This window comes from Carassius auratus, unplaced genomic scaffold (genome assembly GCF_003368295.1).
Source record: "Carassius auratus strain Wakin unplaced genomic scaffold, ASM336829v1 scaf_tig00033656, whole genome shotgun sequence".
NCBI classification, from domain to species: Eukaryota; Metazoa; Chordata; class Actinopteri; order Cypriniformes; family Cyprinidae; genus Carassius; species Carassius auratus.
The window spans coordinates 249,307-264,415 of record NW_020526097.1 but is presented as its reverse complement, the minus strand read 5'-3'; positions in this window follow the sequence as shown (position 1 = coordinate 264,415).

Genomic DNA, 15,109 nt, shown 5'->3' with positions numbered 1-15,109 from the left:
ATTTATATACATTGCTCCATTAAAACCTCAACATGTTGTGAACACAACTCTCAAAAAAAAAAAAAAAAAGTGCGGGGATGAATTTACTTATTCTAAAAAGTCAGGGGGACATGTCCCCTGCGTAATCTACGCCCCTTGTGAGTGTGCACCTCTTATCACGAGCATGGGGTGTGCCGCGATCCACACTGCAAAGACGCATTAGTGGAAAGTTTACTGGCAGTGGACATGCGTCAGGGTGGAAGCCCTACCTTCCAGAGGAGGCGGAAAGGGTAAAAGCTTGCTGCCACCCTCAAGACCTTGGTGCAGAGGGGGGTTCCCTTCACAAAACGTGATGTCCAGCAAGTGGCCCTTGATTTTGCAGCCAAGAACAACATATCTGGTTTCTCCAAGACAGCAGGGAGGGCTAATATCCCTTCGGATATTACTGGTTTCAGAACGTTCTAAAGAGCAACCCAGAGCTTGGGATGTGCAAGCCAGAGGGCCTGTCTGCAGCACAGGCTGCTGGACTCAAAAAAGAGGTGGTTAGCCAGTGGTTTAACCAGTATGAGAGCATTTTGGTCGAGATGGGTATCGAGGGCACACCGTCACATATATGGAACTGTGACAAGTTTGGGCTTCAGGACCATCTCAGTTCGACAAAGGTCATTGGACTGGTTGGCCAGCCACGTGTGGAGGTGTGTGCCAGAGAGAAGTGGGAGACAACTGACTTGATCTCAGTGCCGCAAACGGAGAGGGCCATCAGAAAGAGAGTAAAGCCACCCTCATATAACCTTACAAGTGAGCAACACATTGAATATATTAAAACAAAAAAAGTCATCCAGCAAGCAACCAGCCAAGCAAGACAGCAAGTACCCGGGCAGCAAGGAACCAAAAGAAAAAAAAAAAAAGCAGGGCAAGAGAAGCAAATCACCTCGCAAAGCCTGCAACACCCACTATTGGTGACCCAAATGACCTTAAGGCTACTGAGGAATGGGTAAAATGTGATCCATGTTCTGCCTGGTTTCATTTGCAAAGACTGTGTTTGAAAAATGTTTTCATCACACACACACACACAAATCAGTTATCAATTTTGAATGTGAATTTTTGTAATTTGCACATTTGGTTCTAAATGTATTGTTCACACACACACACACACACACACACACACACACACACACACAACACACGCACGCACACACACGCACACACATACATACACACACTCACACACTCACTCACACACACTCACACACACTCACACACACACACACACACACACACGCACGCACACGCACTCACTCACTCACTCACTCACTCACTCACTCACACTCTCACACACACACCCACACACACACACACGTTTGCTCTTGTTTTCATGACATATCAGGACACAACTCTGTATAATGACACAGGTATTACAAGGAGAGGGTGACTTATGAGGACATAACCCATGTCCCCTTTCTCAAAACGCTTATAAATCATATAGAAGGAGTTTTTTTTTTTTTTTTTTGAGAAAGTAAAAATGTTTCCTGTGAGGGTTAGGTTTCGGGTTAGAGTTGAAGGGCGATAGAATATACAGTTTGTACAGTATAAAAATCATTATGCCTATGGGATGTCCCCACTTTTGACAAACACACACACACACATACACCGCTGACATCAGTTCACTGATCTATGTTGTTCCAAAATTGACTTTTTTAATTGCACATTTGAATATGTGTGTTTGCACCCAAAATGTTTTTGTTTTTTTTAATGGCACATATGAATATGTTTGTTTAATGCAGTTCAAATGTTATGTGGCTATATAAGCAGTTGTGTTTTAAAATTAAAATTGATGATAAATTACTATTTCCCTTTGCAGTTTGACTGGCCCATTGGACCTAAAACAGCTGGCCCATTTTACCTGAAAATGCTCATGCAAAAAAAGTTGGCACAACTGATGTTTCAAGAACTGTAGGGCCTAAATAATTATATTTTATTACATAATTTCAACACAAAATGATCAAAAACAGTCATTATTACAGTTTTTTTTATTCGCTTTGGTACTATTTTCACAAGCAAGGTGTACATTTTCACAACGCATAGTACTAATATCACATCAGATCATCAAAAGTGCACTTTTTTCAAACATTTCAGCATGTTTTCGATTGTGTTAGTACAATACACAAAACCACAAAGTATCATTTTCACTACACCAAATAAGTGTTTCATCTTAATAAATGTTTCATTCACATTAACCACCTTTCATAAATCTCTTACTATCAAACTTTTGATTTTCATCTCTTCTCGTTCAGTTTAATACATTTGTCTATTATTTAATCCAACTGATCTTAATGGTTAATCACTGAACCATTTGGTAAACCTATAGATTTTCATTTGGTTTGTCAGGAATATACAGTATTTGGATTTTGAGAACTACAGAAATAAAAATGCGTGTTTGTACAAACATATAAATTATGTCCAAGTGCCTGGACAACGTGGAGGAAACATCTACATGTGCGCAGCTGTCGCTGAAGATGGTGTTGTAGGACGTAGGCCATTACTTGGCTCCTGTAATGCTGCACATCATATTGAGTTCCTCAGTGAAATTGAGCCAGCCTGTCAAGGTGAAGGGGTCACCTATGTAACTGTGTGGGACAATGTCAGGTTCCACCACACAGAGGTAGTTCAAGCATGGTTTCAGGCCCATCCCCGATTCATGACCCTCTACCTGCCTCCATATTCTCCCTTCCTCAACCCTATTGAGGAATTTTTTTCAGCACGGGGGTGGAAGGTCTATGATCGCCAACCCCTTGAGCCTGCTACCCTCCTTCAGGCCATGGATGATGCATGTGATGACATCAGTGTAGACCAATGGCAAGCATGGATTCGCCACGCCAAAAGTTTTTTTCCAAGGTGCTAGAACAATGATAACATTTATTGTGATGTGGATGAGAATCTATGGCCAAATGCTCAAGACAGGCTTGATCCAAATTAATGTAATGTGCGCACTAAATGTTATGTTTTCTTCTCATTTACTGTAGTTAAATTTCATTATAGAAAATATACCTATGTTACAATTATATCTGAAAAATAAAAAATAATTTGCCCAAATTATTGTAGAGGATGTCTTCATTGATCATTCACTTGATTACACATAGGATGGATATTTTGGAAATTATAGATTATGTAAATGTTGGGTAATGTATTAAATATATTGGTATATAAAAGTGTATTTTGCCTAATGTGAAAACTGTATAATCTGTCTTTTATAGTACTGTAGCATATTAATTTTAGCACTTCTAAGGCCGATTTGAAACCAGTATCTTGCATTGTTTGCTGTTGGATGAACTGAATGTTAATAGTACTAAACTGAAAGAAGATCATACTCTTGTGTTTCGGTGATTAAACCAAATGTTCTCATTACATATTACAATAATCTTGTGTTTGAAACAATGATTATATGGAATGAAAACATGTGCAACTGAATGAAAGCATGAGATCAGGTTTTGAAAGAATGACTAGCTGTGTTACAAGTGTGATCAGTTTGGATTTTTGTACTAAGAGTTTTGAAAATGTACACCTTATTTGTGAAAATAGTACCAAAGCGAATAAAAAAAAAACTTTAATCATAAATACACATGGAAAAGGCATATATGGTATTGTATTATTGTCCCAAACGATTTACCAAAAAGTGGCCCAATTTAGCTGATATCACCGTAATCTATTTTGGGCATCTGGACTGGCATGTTTTATTCTTGATTAAAATGCAACAATGTGTAAACAAATATTTGAACTAAGATATGGTATATTTAAATGTTTGTGTTATTTGAATCTGAATGGCTGTTGAAAATGTGTAAACATGTAACATGACTTCCTTTGACCTCCGTGACAAACAAGCAGGTGTCAGAAGTTGCTGCGGAGTGCTGCTTTGTGTACAGGGGTAACATTGTATTTCTGCTGTTCCTAAAGCACCACCTGCTGTCAGAGTGAACTGCATTTTTATTCAGCACTTCTGCTTTTGTTCAGATCAATTTATGAGAAAATCTGACCAAATCTTTGCACAGCAAAAGTGCAGCACAGTGTTGTAAAACTTAACTGGTCGATGGAAAATAAGATAATATATGCATTCTCTTTTCCCAATTCTCTGCTGTCTACACCAGTTTCACAGTGACGCATCTTCATTTTCAAACATTAACACACGTGACTGAAACTTCATGATTATTATCAAGCATTGTGAAAGTGAAAGTCGTGACATTTGCCATTAAGACTAATGTTAAACTGAGTGGCTACAGATAGCTCTTATCTTTTAGAGTGAATTTGCCTTTTGGCAACTGATCCACAAAGGAGCGTCAAGTTAGAGATTTATGTGGGATCAACCCATTTATTGTCACCACAAAATGTGCATGTGTGTGTGGTTTTCTACAAATATTTCAATAATAATTCAACAAATATGCCATTATATGGGAAGATGTGCTGTTAGAAATTAATAATAATGCACAGTTGAAATCTGACACCTCTCAGCGCTGAGGACAGAGATGCAGCCGCTCTGTCTAGAACATTAGTTAGCCAAAAGAGTGCAAATGAGCTATACATATTAAAAATATATTAAATAAACTAAATGATAATTAAATGGCACACAGATTATGTCTTCTAAACATAGCGGTAATATATGTGAGATACACGCTAGTTTGTCTTTGTCAATCGCATTAACTTATAAACACTCAAAGCAGTTATACGTTCACAAACAATGTAGAAAGCAATGGATGAACAGACTGTTACTCACATTTTAGGCATGCACACAACTTTAACAAAGATAAATTGCTACAGTACTGCTAACATCTGTCTGCTTTCCCGATTGGTCTAACTCCGTTCTGTGGGCGGGACCACTGATGTGTGCATCCTGCACGTAGTGCTGATTGGCTAACAGGATTGATGCTGCATGTGAGTCGACTGTAGTGAATTCCAAGAGAAACTAAGCCAAATGAATATAACCTGTGTGAGGCCTTTTTTACAGCCGCCCTCAGATTTCCAGAGGGAAATATGTACAATAACAAAAGGGCCTATAACCTGTCCAACATCATTAAGAGTAGCTTAAATTTGGTATAGGAGGCATCTGATGAGGCGTGCCACTGGGCGTGTGTATGACTTCCTTCCAATCTTAATTTCTGTTGCTCTTATTCTGCGTTCTACTCCAGGGAATACCTTCAACACCTGGCCCACCGGCCAGAGTGCTCTGCGCAGCTGGGGGTCGACAATCAGGATGATGGTGCCAACCTGGATTTCAGATTTTTCAGCTTGCCACTTCTGGTGGGTCTGAATGCAGGGAAGGTAGAACCTGATGAAGCGCTTCCAGAATTGGTCGGCAAGGATTTGACTATGGCGCCATCTGCGTTGACTGATCAGTTCATATTTAGGATGTATTACAGGAGGAACTGATGAATCTGGCCACCCCATGAGAAGGGAATTTGGTGTGATGGGGTGTAGATCAGAAATGTCAGATGAACTGTAGCCTAGTGGTTTGGAATTTAAGATCCCTTCAATCTCCACCAGCACAGTGTACATTACTTCGAAGGTGACAGACTGGGCACTAAGTGTTGTCATCAAGGTCTGTTTAAGCGAGCGAATCTCTCTTGTCCAGCTGCCACCAAAATGTGGAGAATTAGGGGAATGGAAGTGGAAATGTATTTGCTGGCTTGCCAGCTGCTGTTGCAGTTCTGAGATGATAGCTGTATATACTTCTTTCAGTCCTTGTAGTTAGACATTTGAACAGGATGCCCCATTTCTTGTCATTCCTGCAACATACTTTAACAGTATATTAGGGTGGCCGTATGCGCCGTTCATACGGGACACGTCCCGGCCACGATTTTAATATTGCTAAAACATCCAGAGCAATTTATCCAATAACATGCAGGTATTGTACATAATTGACCAGTCGTGGGGCTGCGTATGAGATCTAGAGGGAACGGTAAAAGAGATGCAAATATGCGTTTGTTCGTTCAATTGACTTGAAGCTTCACTGCGCACAACCCCCCCCCCCCCCCCCCAAAAAAAAAACACGAAGTGCGCCACATGTCAAATGAATGAACAATTCAGCAACTTCTTTGCTCTTTATAGCTCTCATGAATGTTACACAATGATCAACTTGCACAGTTCAAATAGCCAAAACCTGGATATTTTAGGCATTATTAAAATCCTGACTGGGACGTGTCCGGTATGAACGGTGCATATGACCACCCTACAGTATGTGAACCAAAGCAATCCATTCCTGTTTAGTAGAAAGCATGCTTGAATAAACGTAACCTGGCTGGAAGAAGGTCTGCCATTTTTGTTACCTCAGGGTTTCTTCTCTACTTCTGGCACTCCACACAAGTCCTCTGACACTCTGACCTTTGATGGCCTCTCTGCCTCGAAGAATCAAATATTTTTTGCAGAAGATCGGCAAAAACTCTTTCAGGGCCTGGATGGTGGAGTTTAGTGTCATAGCTCTGTATGAGCAGTTTAGAGACTGGGTGTTTTGGGTCTAGGACAGTGGGGTGCACAGTATCAGGATCTAGATAAGGGCTACAGTGAAGGCGACCGCCTACTCTGATTGGCTGTGTATTGTGGTTTACTTCAGGAGCCAATGCCTTAAGCCGACTGTTTCTGGGAAGTGATTTATCTGCCTTTAACTGCTCTAGTTCAGAGGGGAAACACTCTTCCTGAGCTTGCTGTAGGACACTGATTTCAAATGTTTTGCAGTCATCAGCTGTCAGATTGCCTGCTGCCCCATGACATGCCCTGGACTCCTGTAGCTCTTCAAAAGTCTTATACTGGCTGAAGTCAAGGAATGACAAGCTGGCTGTGAAGCAGGTAAGAAGGCAGGGAACTGTTTTACTAAGCTCATATTCATCTGCAGCCACAGGGTGTGGGATTTCTGGCCACAGATTTGGAGGATCTTTGAGAAAGGATGGCCCTTGGAACCACTAGCCACGTTTCCACTGTCAAGCTTAAACCGGGTGTGCTAGTGCTTGCCAGGGCCAGTCGCGTTTCCACTGTCACTTCCGGGACTTGATTGTGCCTTGTCGGGGCTTCTTCGAGTCCAACGGCCAGGGTTTTTTGGCCTGTCAAAAACCTTGGGCCAAAGCGGGCCAGCTGGGGCTAGAGGAGTGGCTATGAACAAAGGCAGAGTTTCTCTGTGTCTGGAGAGCGTCAGCGCTGCGGATCATTTCAGAACAATAACAGCTATAACACCAGCACTAAAAACTTTTTTTAATAAGTTGAGCTCAAAACTCATTTTCAGTCATCAGGAAATGTTTGAAATAACTTAGATTATAATCACTAAACAAGGCAGCAATATTTATAAGCGATGTAAAAGACTATGCACGCTAAACATTAACGTTACCATAGTAAACATGGTAAATGCAACCACTTGGAGAAATCAGACGTCAGCTTCTTAATCTCAATTGTGTATTTATTTAGTAACATGTTTTATCTGTCATAAGTCTCGTCTGGAGAGTTTAGCTCCGCGTAGCATATGTCATCAAAATATAATAATTTTTGTTCGGGAGCTTTTATAAAAATAGAGATATTATCATTCATTCTAAATGTGACTTACAGTATAGGCAACTGTGGCTACAAATGAACAGAAACAGACTCAACTGAATGAGCAGGCTATTTTCATAAGGGTTAAAAATAAATAAATAAATAAATAAGACAGAAATAAACGTATTTTTGTGTGATTAATTTTGAGTCCTGATAAATTAATTCTTTATGATCAATGTATCAATTATTCTATAGTAAAATATCGATGCTTTTGAAATTGAACATTTAACAAAGCATGCAAACAAACAGACACTTTTATCATGTTTGTTTTGTGATCACGTTAGTTCTGAGTTTTCTGATAACTTATCTTTGTTGGTGAATGATGGGGTTATGTGATGTTGTTCATGAGAGGTGTGTAAAGGGCGGGTTTTAGTGAAGCGCAGCGTTTCCACTGTCGGTCCTGAAGCACCGCTTGCGCTTCACTAAAACCCTGGCCCGAGGCTATTAGCCCTGCCCATTTTAACCCCTGGCTCGCACTGGCCTGACAGTGGAAATGTGGCTAATGGCTACCTGGTCCCAGCTTACATAGGCTTTTCCCCCGTGTTATGTCATCTGCTGGGTTATGAGTTGATGGAATATAACGCCATGTGTGCTGGTCTGTAATGCTCTGGAAACACTTTAAATTGGCAAGAGCCTGAATGCAGCCAAGTGAGGACTGGTGAGGACTGGTGAGGACTGGTGGAGTCAGTCCACAGAGTGAGTTAGTGTATGGGAAGGTTCAGTGCAGCACAGAGTTCCAGACAGGGATCGATTGCTGTTTTTTGGATGCCACTCATGATCTGGCTGTGAGGAATGCAACATCTACCGCCCCACTTTCATCCTCTGTGCAGAGGTAAGCGACTGAGCCATAAGCATGCTCAGAGGTGTCACAGAAGATGTGTACCTCTCGCTGACTCATGTCGGTATCTCTGATTGGACTGGTATAACACCTTGGAAAGACAATGTGTTGTAGGGCAGACAGCTCCTCCACCTACTCTGTCAAGGTCTGTTGAAGATCTACAGGTAAGTGCGGGTCATTCCAGTTTATTTTCTTATGCCAAAGGTGCTGTACTATAAACTTGGCTTTGGTAGTGAAGGGAATGAGATAGCCCTGGGTGTCAGTACAGTACTTATAGGAAAGTGTGTCTGTTTGGTGATTCCAGGGGAGCCCCAGGGTAGATTAGTGGGTGTTGCTCTGCCTTTGTGAAATCCAAAGTTCAGTGCTATCAGATCTGGCCTCAAGAGGGAAATGGGTTATGGTAGAGAGTTGGTTACTGGACCACTGCCTCAGGTCGAAACCCCCTCCTGCCAATAAGCTTCGGAGTTTGTCAAAAAAGAGTATAGCCTGACTCTAAGGAGGTGAAACTCAGACAGTTATCTACATAGAAAGACTACAAGACAGCATGGTGGACATCAAAGGGGAGAACCTGCCATTCATAAAAGTTAGGTGGATCCTGTGGATTTAGATCCCTCTAGAGGAATCTCAGAAGTGGCCTGTCTTCAAGAAGTAATCTGATCTGGTGGAACATCCCCCTTATATCACTGCTGATAGCAACAGAATGCTCTCTGAACCTGAGCAGCACTGCAAGAATAGATGGGCCTAACACAGGACCAGGGAGCAAGAGCTTGTTAAGGTTTGAAATGTTGATGTTGAAATTAGCTATTAAATACAACCCTGTTCTTCCCATTGTGTTGGACCAGATGATGGGGAATGTACCAGATGTTGGTTGGGCATTCTTCAGTACTTAGTTCCACCTTGACTGCATAACCTGCCCACTCTAGTTTCTGAATTTCTGCTGTGTAGGCAGCTGCTTGCTTTGAATCTTTGGTCAGCCTTCTCTCTATGGCTCGCAGAAGAGGAAGAACAACATTTTTGGGAGCCTTAAGGTCTGGCATGTTCTTAACCCGCAAAAGTGTGGTTGCATAACACTTGACGCCATCCACCTCTACTCCCACTGTCTTGCTCTCCAGAATTTTCACTGCTTCCTGATCTTGTCTGGATTTTGTTCTAATCTTTTCACTTTGCCAGGGAAGCACTTCAATCTGCCAGAGTCTCTCCACTTGTCTGAGAAGATCAGTTTCATGTGGTGCCATTGAGGTTAAAAAATACTGTTGTTCAGTGACCTCATGTTGCAGGTGTTGTACAGGACCTTGGAAAGTCCAGCAGAGATGAGTCTTGATAGCTGCTGGTCCCCCTGGGGGTCCTAAATGGATTGGCTCCACTGCTGTAATGAGGAGGGGGTAGTCTGATCTCATGAGCAGGAAAGGGCGAACTGCCTCTAAATGGCTCAAAGTAAGCCCTCTGATGTGCTGGTTTTTCTCCTAACCGGGTGTGTGTGTTCAGCAAGACTTAGCTGCTGGGCTGTGAATGCACCCTTCATGCAATACAGTTTGCTGGGATGACAGGGGGAGATGTGAAATAACACTGATGCACCAGTGAGCATTTGTAATTCCTGCCTACAGTTACGAAGTGGAAGATCTTCTTGCTGACTTTTTAGGCCCAGCTGTTGAGCAGCATTGTGCAAAAGGATGGTCTTCTCCGATCCATCATCTATCCATCATTCATCATCTAAGATGGCATAAGCTTTTATCTTGTGTGCCCCGTTTCGAAGAATGACCTTGAAAATCTTCAGAAGAACCTTTTGGCTGGCAGGAGGCTTATGAAGGAGAAGTATCTCATTCATAGTGTTGAGCAGGCAGGCATTAGCAGAATTACTTTCATTTTGGGTAGTCTTTGGGAGTTCTTCACTCCTGAGATTGATGGCGTGAAGGACCAGCAGGTGATGGCTATTACACTGTTTGCAGCACATTCTCAGATTGCACTCTGAAACTCAATGATTCCTTCCACACCAGCAGCATCTGTTGCAGTCTTTGATCCAGTTTTGTTTCTGGTCTATGGTAAGCTGCTTAAAGTCATTGCAATTGTTGAGGGAGTGTTTGTGGTGGTCGCAGTAAGGGGTTAAAGCAAGATTGTTGGCCGTAAGTTTAATCTTTGTCCGTGGAGGTGCTTTCTCTGTGCCAAGGTGGCACTTTTAGTAGATGGCTTGGAGTCTCTGATCACTTCTCATGTTCATGCTGGATATCCACGATGACTGGCTCCTGCAAACCTCCTGCACTTGGATTTCATACTCTAGCCATTCTGACAGATCAAGATGGGTGGGGATTGGCACTTGGTAGGGATGTGCAAAGTGCCAAAAACTTGACCTGAGGTAATGCTGCAGCTTCCCTAGGAGCCAGGGTCATGAGAGCAACACTGCAACTCAAAGGTGCCCTTCCTTCCTAGTTGTTCTAACAAGCCAACGAGGGAACGAACCTTGAGGGTGAAGAGTCGGAATACTTTATGTCCCCACTGGCAATGCTTGGCAGTGAAGGGTTGTTGTGAATGGATTTATGAATCAGTGATAAGCAGGGCCTCCTCCAGTTTGGGGTGATCAGTAAGTGTTTGGAATTTTAATCTCTCTGTGGCTGTAGCTGGCAGAATATTTTCCAGAGCTAACTTGAGTCATGAGAATTATCTAGGGTTTGGATATATGAAGTCTGGAATTGTGGGGGTTGGACCTCGGTACATCTGCTCTAGCTTGGGCGGAACCGGACTGGATGCTCTGCATGGCAGGTTAGAGTGTCAGGGAGACTCAAAGGAAGGAGGGACTGCTGACTCTGGCTCATTTGATGTATGACTCAGCCTGTCAGGCATCTCAGCCCTGGAGTAATAGGTTGTTTCTCTGACACTGGTGCAAAGCGTGTTCTCATCAAGCTGCATGGTGCATGTTCAGGTCACGTAGGAGTGACAGGTGGAAAAGACTGTTCTGCAGGCTGTAGCTGCTCCATTTGGATCTTCTGCATTTATTGTTTTAGCTGAGAAAGTTCTTGTGAATACTGATCAGTAGCTTGTTGAAACGTCTCCCTTTCTTGCTACATTGTCTGCAGGGTCTGTAGCAGATTAATTTATAAATACTCAAAGCAGTTAAATGTTCACAAACAATGTAGAAAGCAATGGATGAACAGACTGTTACTCACATTTTAGGCACGCACACTATTTTAGCCAAGATAAATTGCTACAGTACTGCTGGCATCTGTTCGGTTTCCCGATCGGTCTAACTCTGTTCTGTGGGCGGGACTGCTGACCTGCGCATCCTGCACGTAAGTCGCAGTGTGAGTCAACTGTAGTGTATTGCCAGTGAAACTAAGCCAAATGAATATAACCTGTGTGTGCCCTTTTTAAAAACTAATCTAAGCAACTGGCCCCAGGTTCAAAGTTTGGTGAGATATTTTTTTATTTTAATTTTTTTAATTAGACAATAATGTAGTGTATGATGAAGAACCTCCTGATATATAGTATAGTAGTTTCTCTACACATTTTTTAAATGTTTTATCGCCAACCCTTTTAATGCCACATTTTGATCATGCTTTCCATGAGTTTGGTGTTCTATAAAATAATATAGTGTTATTCACTTTATTCAGTTTGTCTTGTGTTCTCATTTAAAGTGTTTTAAATTTGAAATATGAATATCCTCTTTTTTAAGAGAAACACTTAGCTAACTGACATTTGTTCGCACAGATTTGTACTTTAATTAAATATTGTAATGTTGGCTAGGTGTATTGTGGCATTTTTTTTAACACAATATATTTGTAAAATGATTTATTTTAAAACAGTATTCTATTCTTTGTGTGTTTGTAAGTATATTTAACAGGTGCTGATGATACATATGAGACTTATGATGATTTCACTCTAAAAGGACAGATCACTGAAATGAGTAATGTTTATAAATTAGTATTCCCTCTAAATGGGACCATATTACGATTGTTGTGTATTACTACTATACTACATTGCTACAAAAAAAAAAAAAAAAAAAAAATTCACTTATGTGAGTGGCAAACACTTTTTTTTTTCTCAGTAGCTTTAAGACAGTGTCTAGTCTCATGAAGACCAAACTCTGAATACACAAAAGTCACATTGTAAAATATTCTGGACAAGATAACATATAGATGAGAAGAGATGGTCTGACCAACATGTAAACCAGCCACAGTTAGTTTGGTTATCTTTGTAGTGTTATGTAGAGAGTTTATTTAAAATTTTGTCATACTAAATTATTTTCTCATTTCTCTTTATTTAATGTGTGAGATACCACTGATACTATCAAACCCTGTTTCTTTTCTCAAGCTAAAATACACAGTGATTATTATTTCTTTGTTCAAATGTACAATTTTAGTCTGTTGCTACACTGCTCTGGATGTATGAATGTGCAACACAAGGTGGATAAGCAGAACTGTAGAGTAGCACACCGACTCTCTCTGCTGGTCACAAGGAAAACAACATTGAAGAGCAATTATGGGTTTTGTGGGACATCTGAGGAAATAAAAAGTTTTATGGGATTAAATAAATTTCACATTTGTTATAAGAATGAGTGGAGAAAAAAAAAATTCTGCCTCCCACTAATAATAATCTATTTAGACTTTAATATATATATATATATATATATATATATATATATATATATATATATATATATATATATATATATATATATATATATATATATATATTATTTATTCATATATATATATATATATATATATTATTTATTCAAATGTCATTTTTTGTCATTTTACAATTTTCGAAGTTGAGTTTATTATGTCATGCTGGCATATCTATACAATAATAGACTTTAATAGTGTTTTGGAGATTCACAGTTAGTTATCAGTGCTATTATCTCATATCTGCAGGTGTTTGGCTTTGATGCTGTAAATAAACTGGAGAGTTTCCTGTCTCCTGTATGTCAAATGTGTGTGTGTGTGTCTCCCCTCAGTGAGGCATCTTGATGTGTGGGGAGGAGGAGTTCATCAGCACTGACAGCTTTGATATACATGGTGAAAATCAGAAAAGCCTCCTCTGATTTGTCACTGAAGTTGTTTGATGATTTCCTCTGTAATGTCTAAAAAAGGTACTAGTGCGTGTGATTGGAGGGTGTTTGGCCTCTTTCTCTCTCATTAAGGAGACTGAGAGGATATCTGTACGTCTGTATCATCAGTGCAGAGAAGCTTGAATTGGGTGTTGAATTAATCATGCTGAGGATGATGAGGACATTCTTTTTACTGTTTGCAGTTGCAATACTCATCACAGCTGGTAAGTACACAAGTAAAAGACAGAGAATGTGTGTGAGAGAGAGATAGAGAGAGAGAGAGAGAGAGAGAGAGAGATGTTACTATTGAAGCAATGCTACTTTCTGGAATTATCTTAAGTGGTCAGAATATTGTTTTTTTTTTTTTTTTTGCTTCCTACAAAATGTTTGATTATAATGTGTTTCAGATGACAATGTTATTATTTATTAATTCACAATATGCCTCACTTTCTCTCTCTCTCTCATTTGTTTAAAATATTAGACAGTGTGAACGTTAGGTTGGTTGGTGGTCACAGTCGCTGTGCTGGTCGAGTGGAGGTTCTTCACAGAGGTCAGTGGGGTACAGTATGTGGTGATTACTGGGATATGGCTGATGCTGCAGTGGTGTGTAGAGAGCTGGACTGTGGAGAACCTGTAGATGCTCTGGCTAATGCACACTTTGGACCAGGATCAGAACCAATCTGGATGGCTTATGTCAGATGTGTTGGTTCAGAATCCACATTGAAGGACTGTGAATCATATGGATGGGACCGAAGTTACTGTAATCATACTAAAGATGCTGGTGTCATTTGCTCAGGTAACATTTGCACATTTGTGGCAACACCCAAGTGTTGCTGTACATACTGTTTCTAAAGTATAAACAGCTAAAGTATTCAGTGCCATAGTTTACAACATTTTAGACTGAAGCACACAATGTGCACAAAGAAAAGAAACATATAGCGAAAAATGAAAAAAATTCCAGTACCCAGAAGGCAAAATTCTGTCATAAACTTCAAATGTGTGATAGCACGGCCGCTGCTGGTCAAATGGGTTCCCTAAGCAGAATTGCATTTTTGTGCCCCACCAAATATTATGGAAGTAAAAAAAAAAAAAAAAAAAAAAAAAAAAAACACCTACTATGGGGTCAAAATAGAACTTAAAAAAATGTATAAAAGTAAATAAATAAATTGTATTCAACTTTATTATTAACAAAGTATGATTTCAGTTCTATAGCAAAAATAAATAAATAAAAACTAAAATTACTCTTATAAGATAAAAATAAAAATATTAAATGTGATCAAAATAATAATACATAAATACTTAATCAAAAACTGCTTCAACCTCCTGACACTGAAGAATAACTAGGTGCTCTTCTAAATAAAGTTATTAGATAAAAGTAAATTAAGAGCAGTCAGTGTAATTAAACATAGTATATATATATATATATATATATATATATATATATATATATATATATATATATATATATATATATATATATATATATATATATATATATATACACCAGTCAAAAGTTTTTGAACAGTAAAATTTTTAATGTTTTTAAAGAATTCTTTTCTGCTCACCATTTATTTGATACAGCAAAATTACAGCAAGAGCAGTAATATTGTGAAGTATTTTAAAAATAGTTTTCTATTTGAATATATTTTAAAAAGTAATTTATTCCTGCGATTTCAAAGCTGTATTTT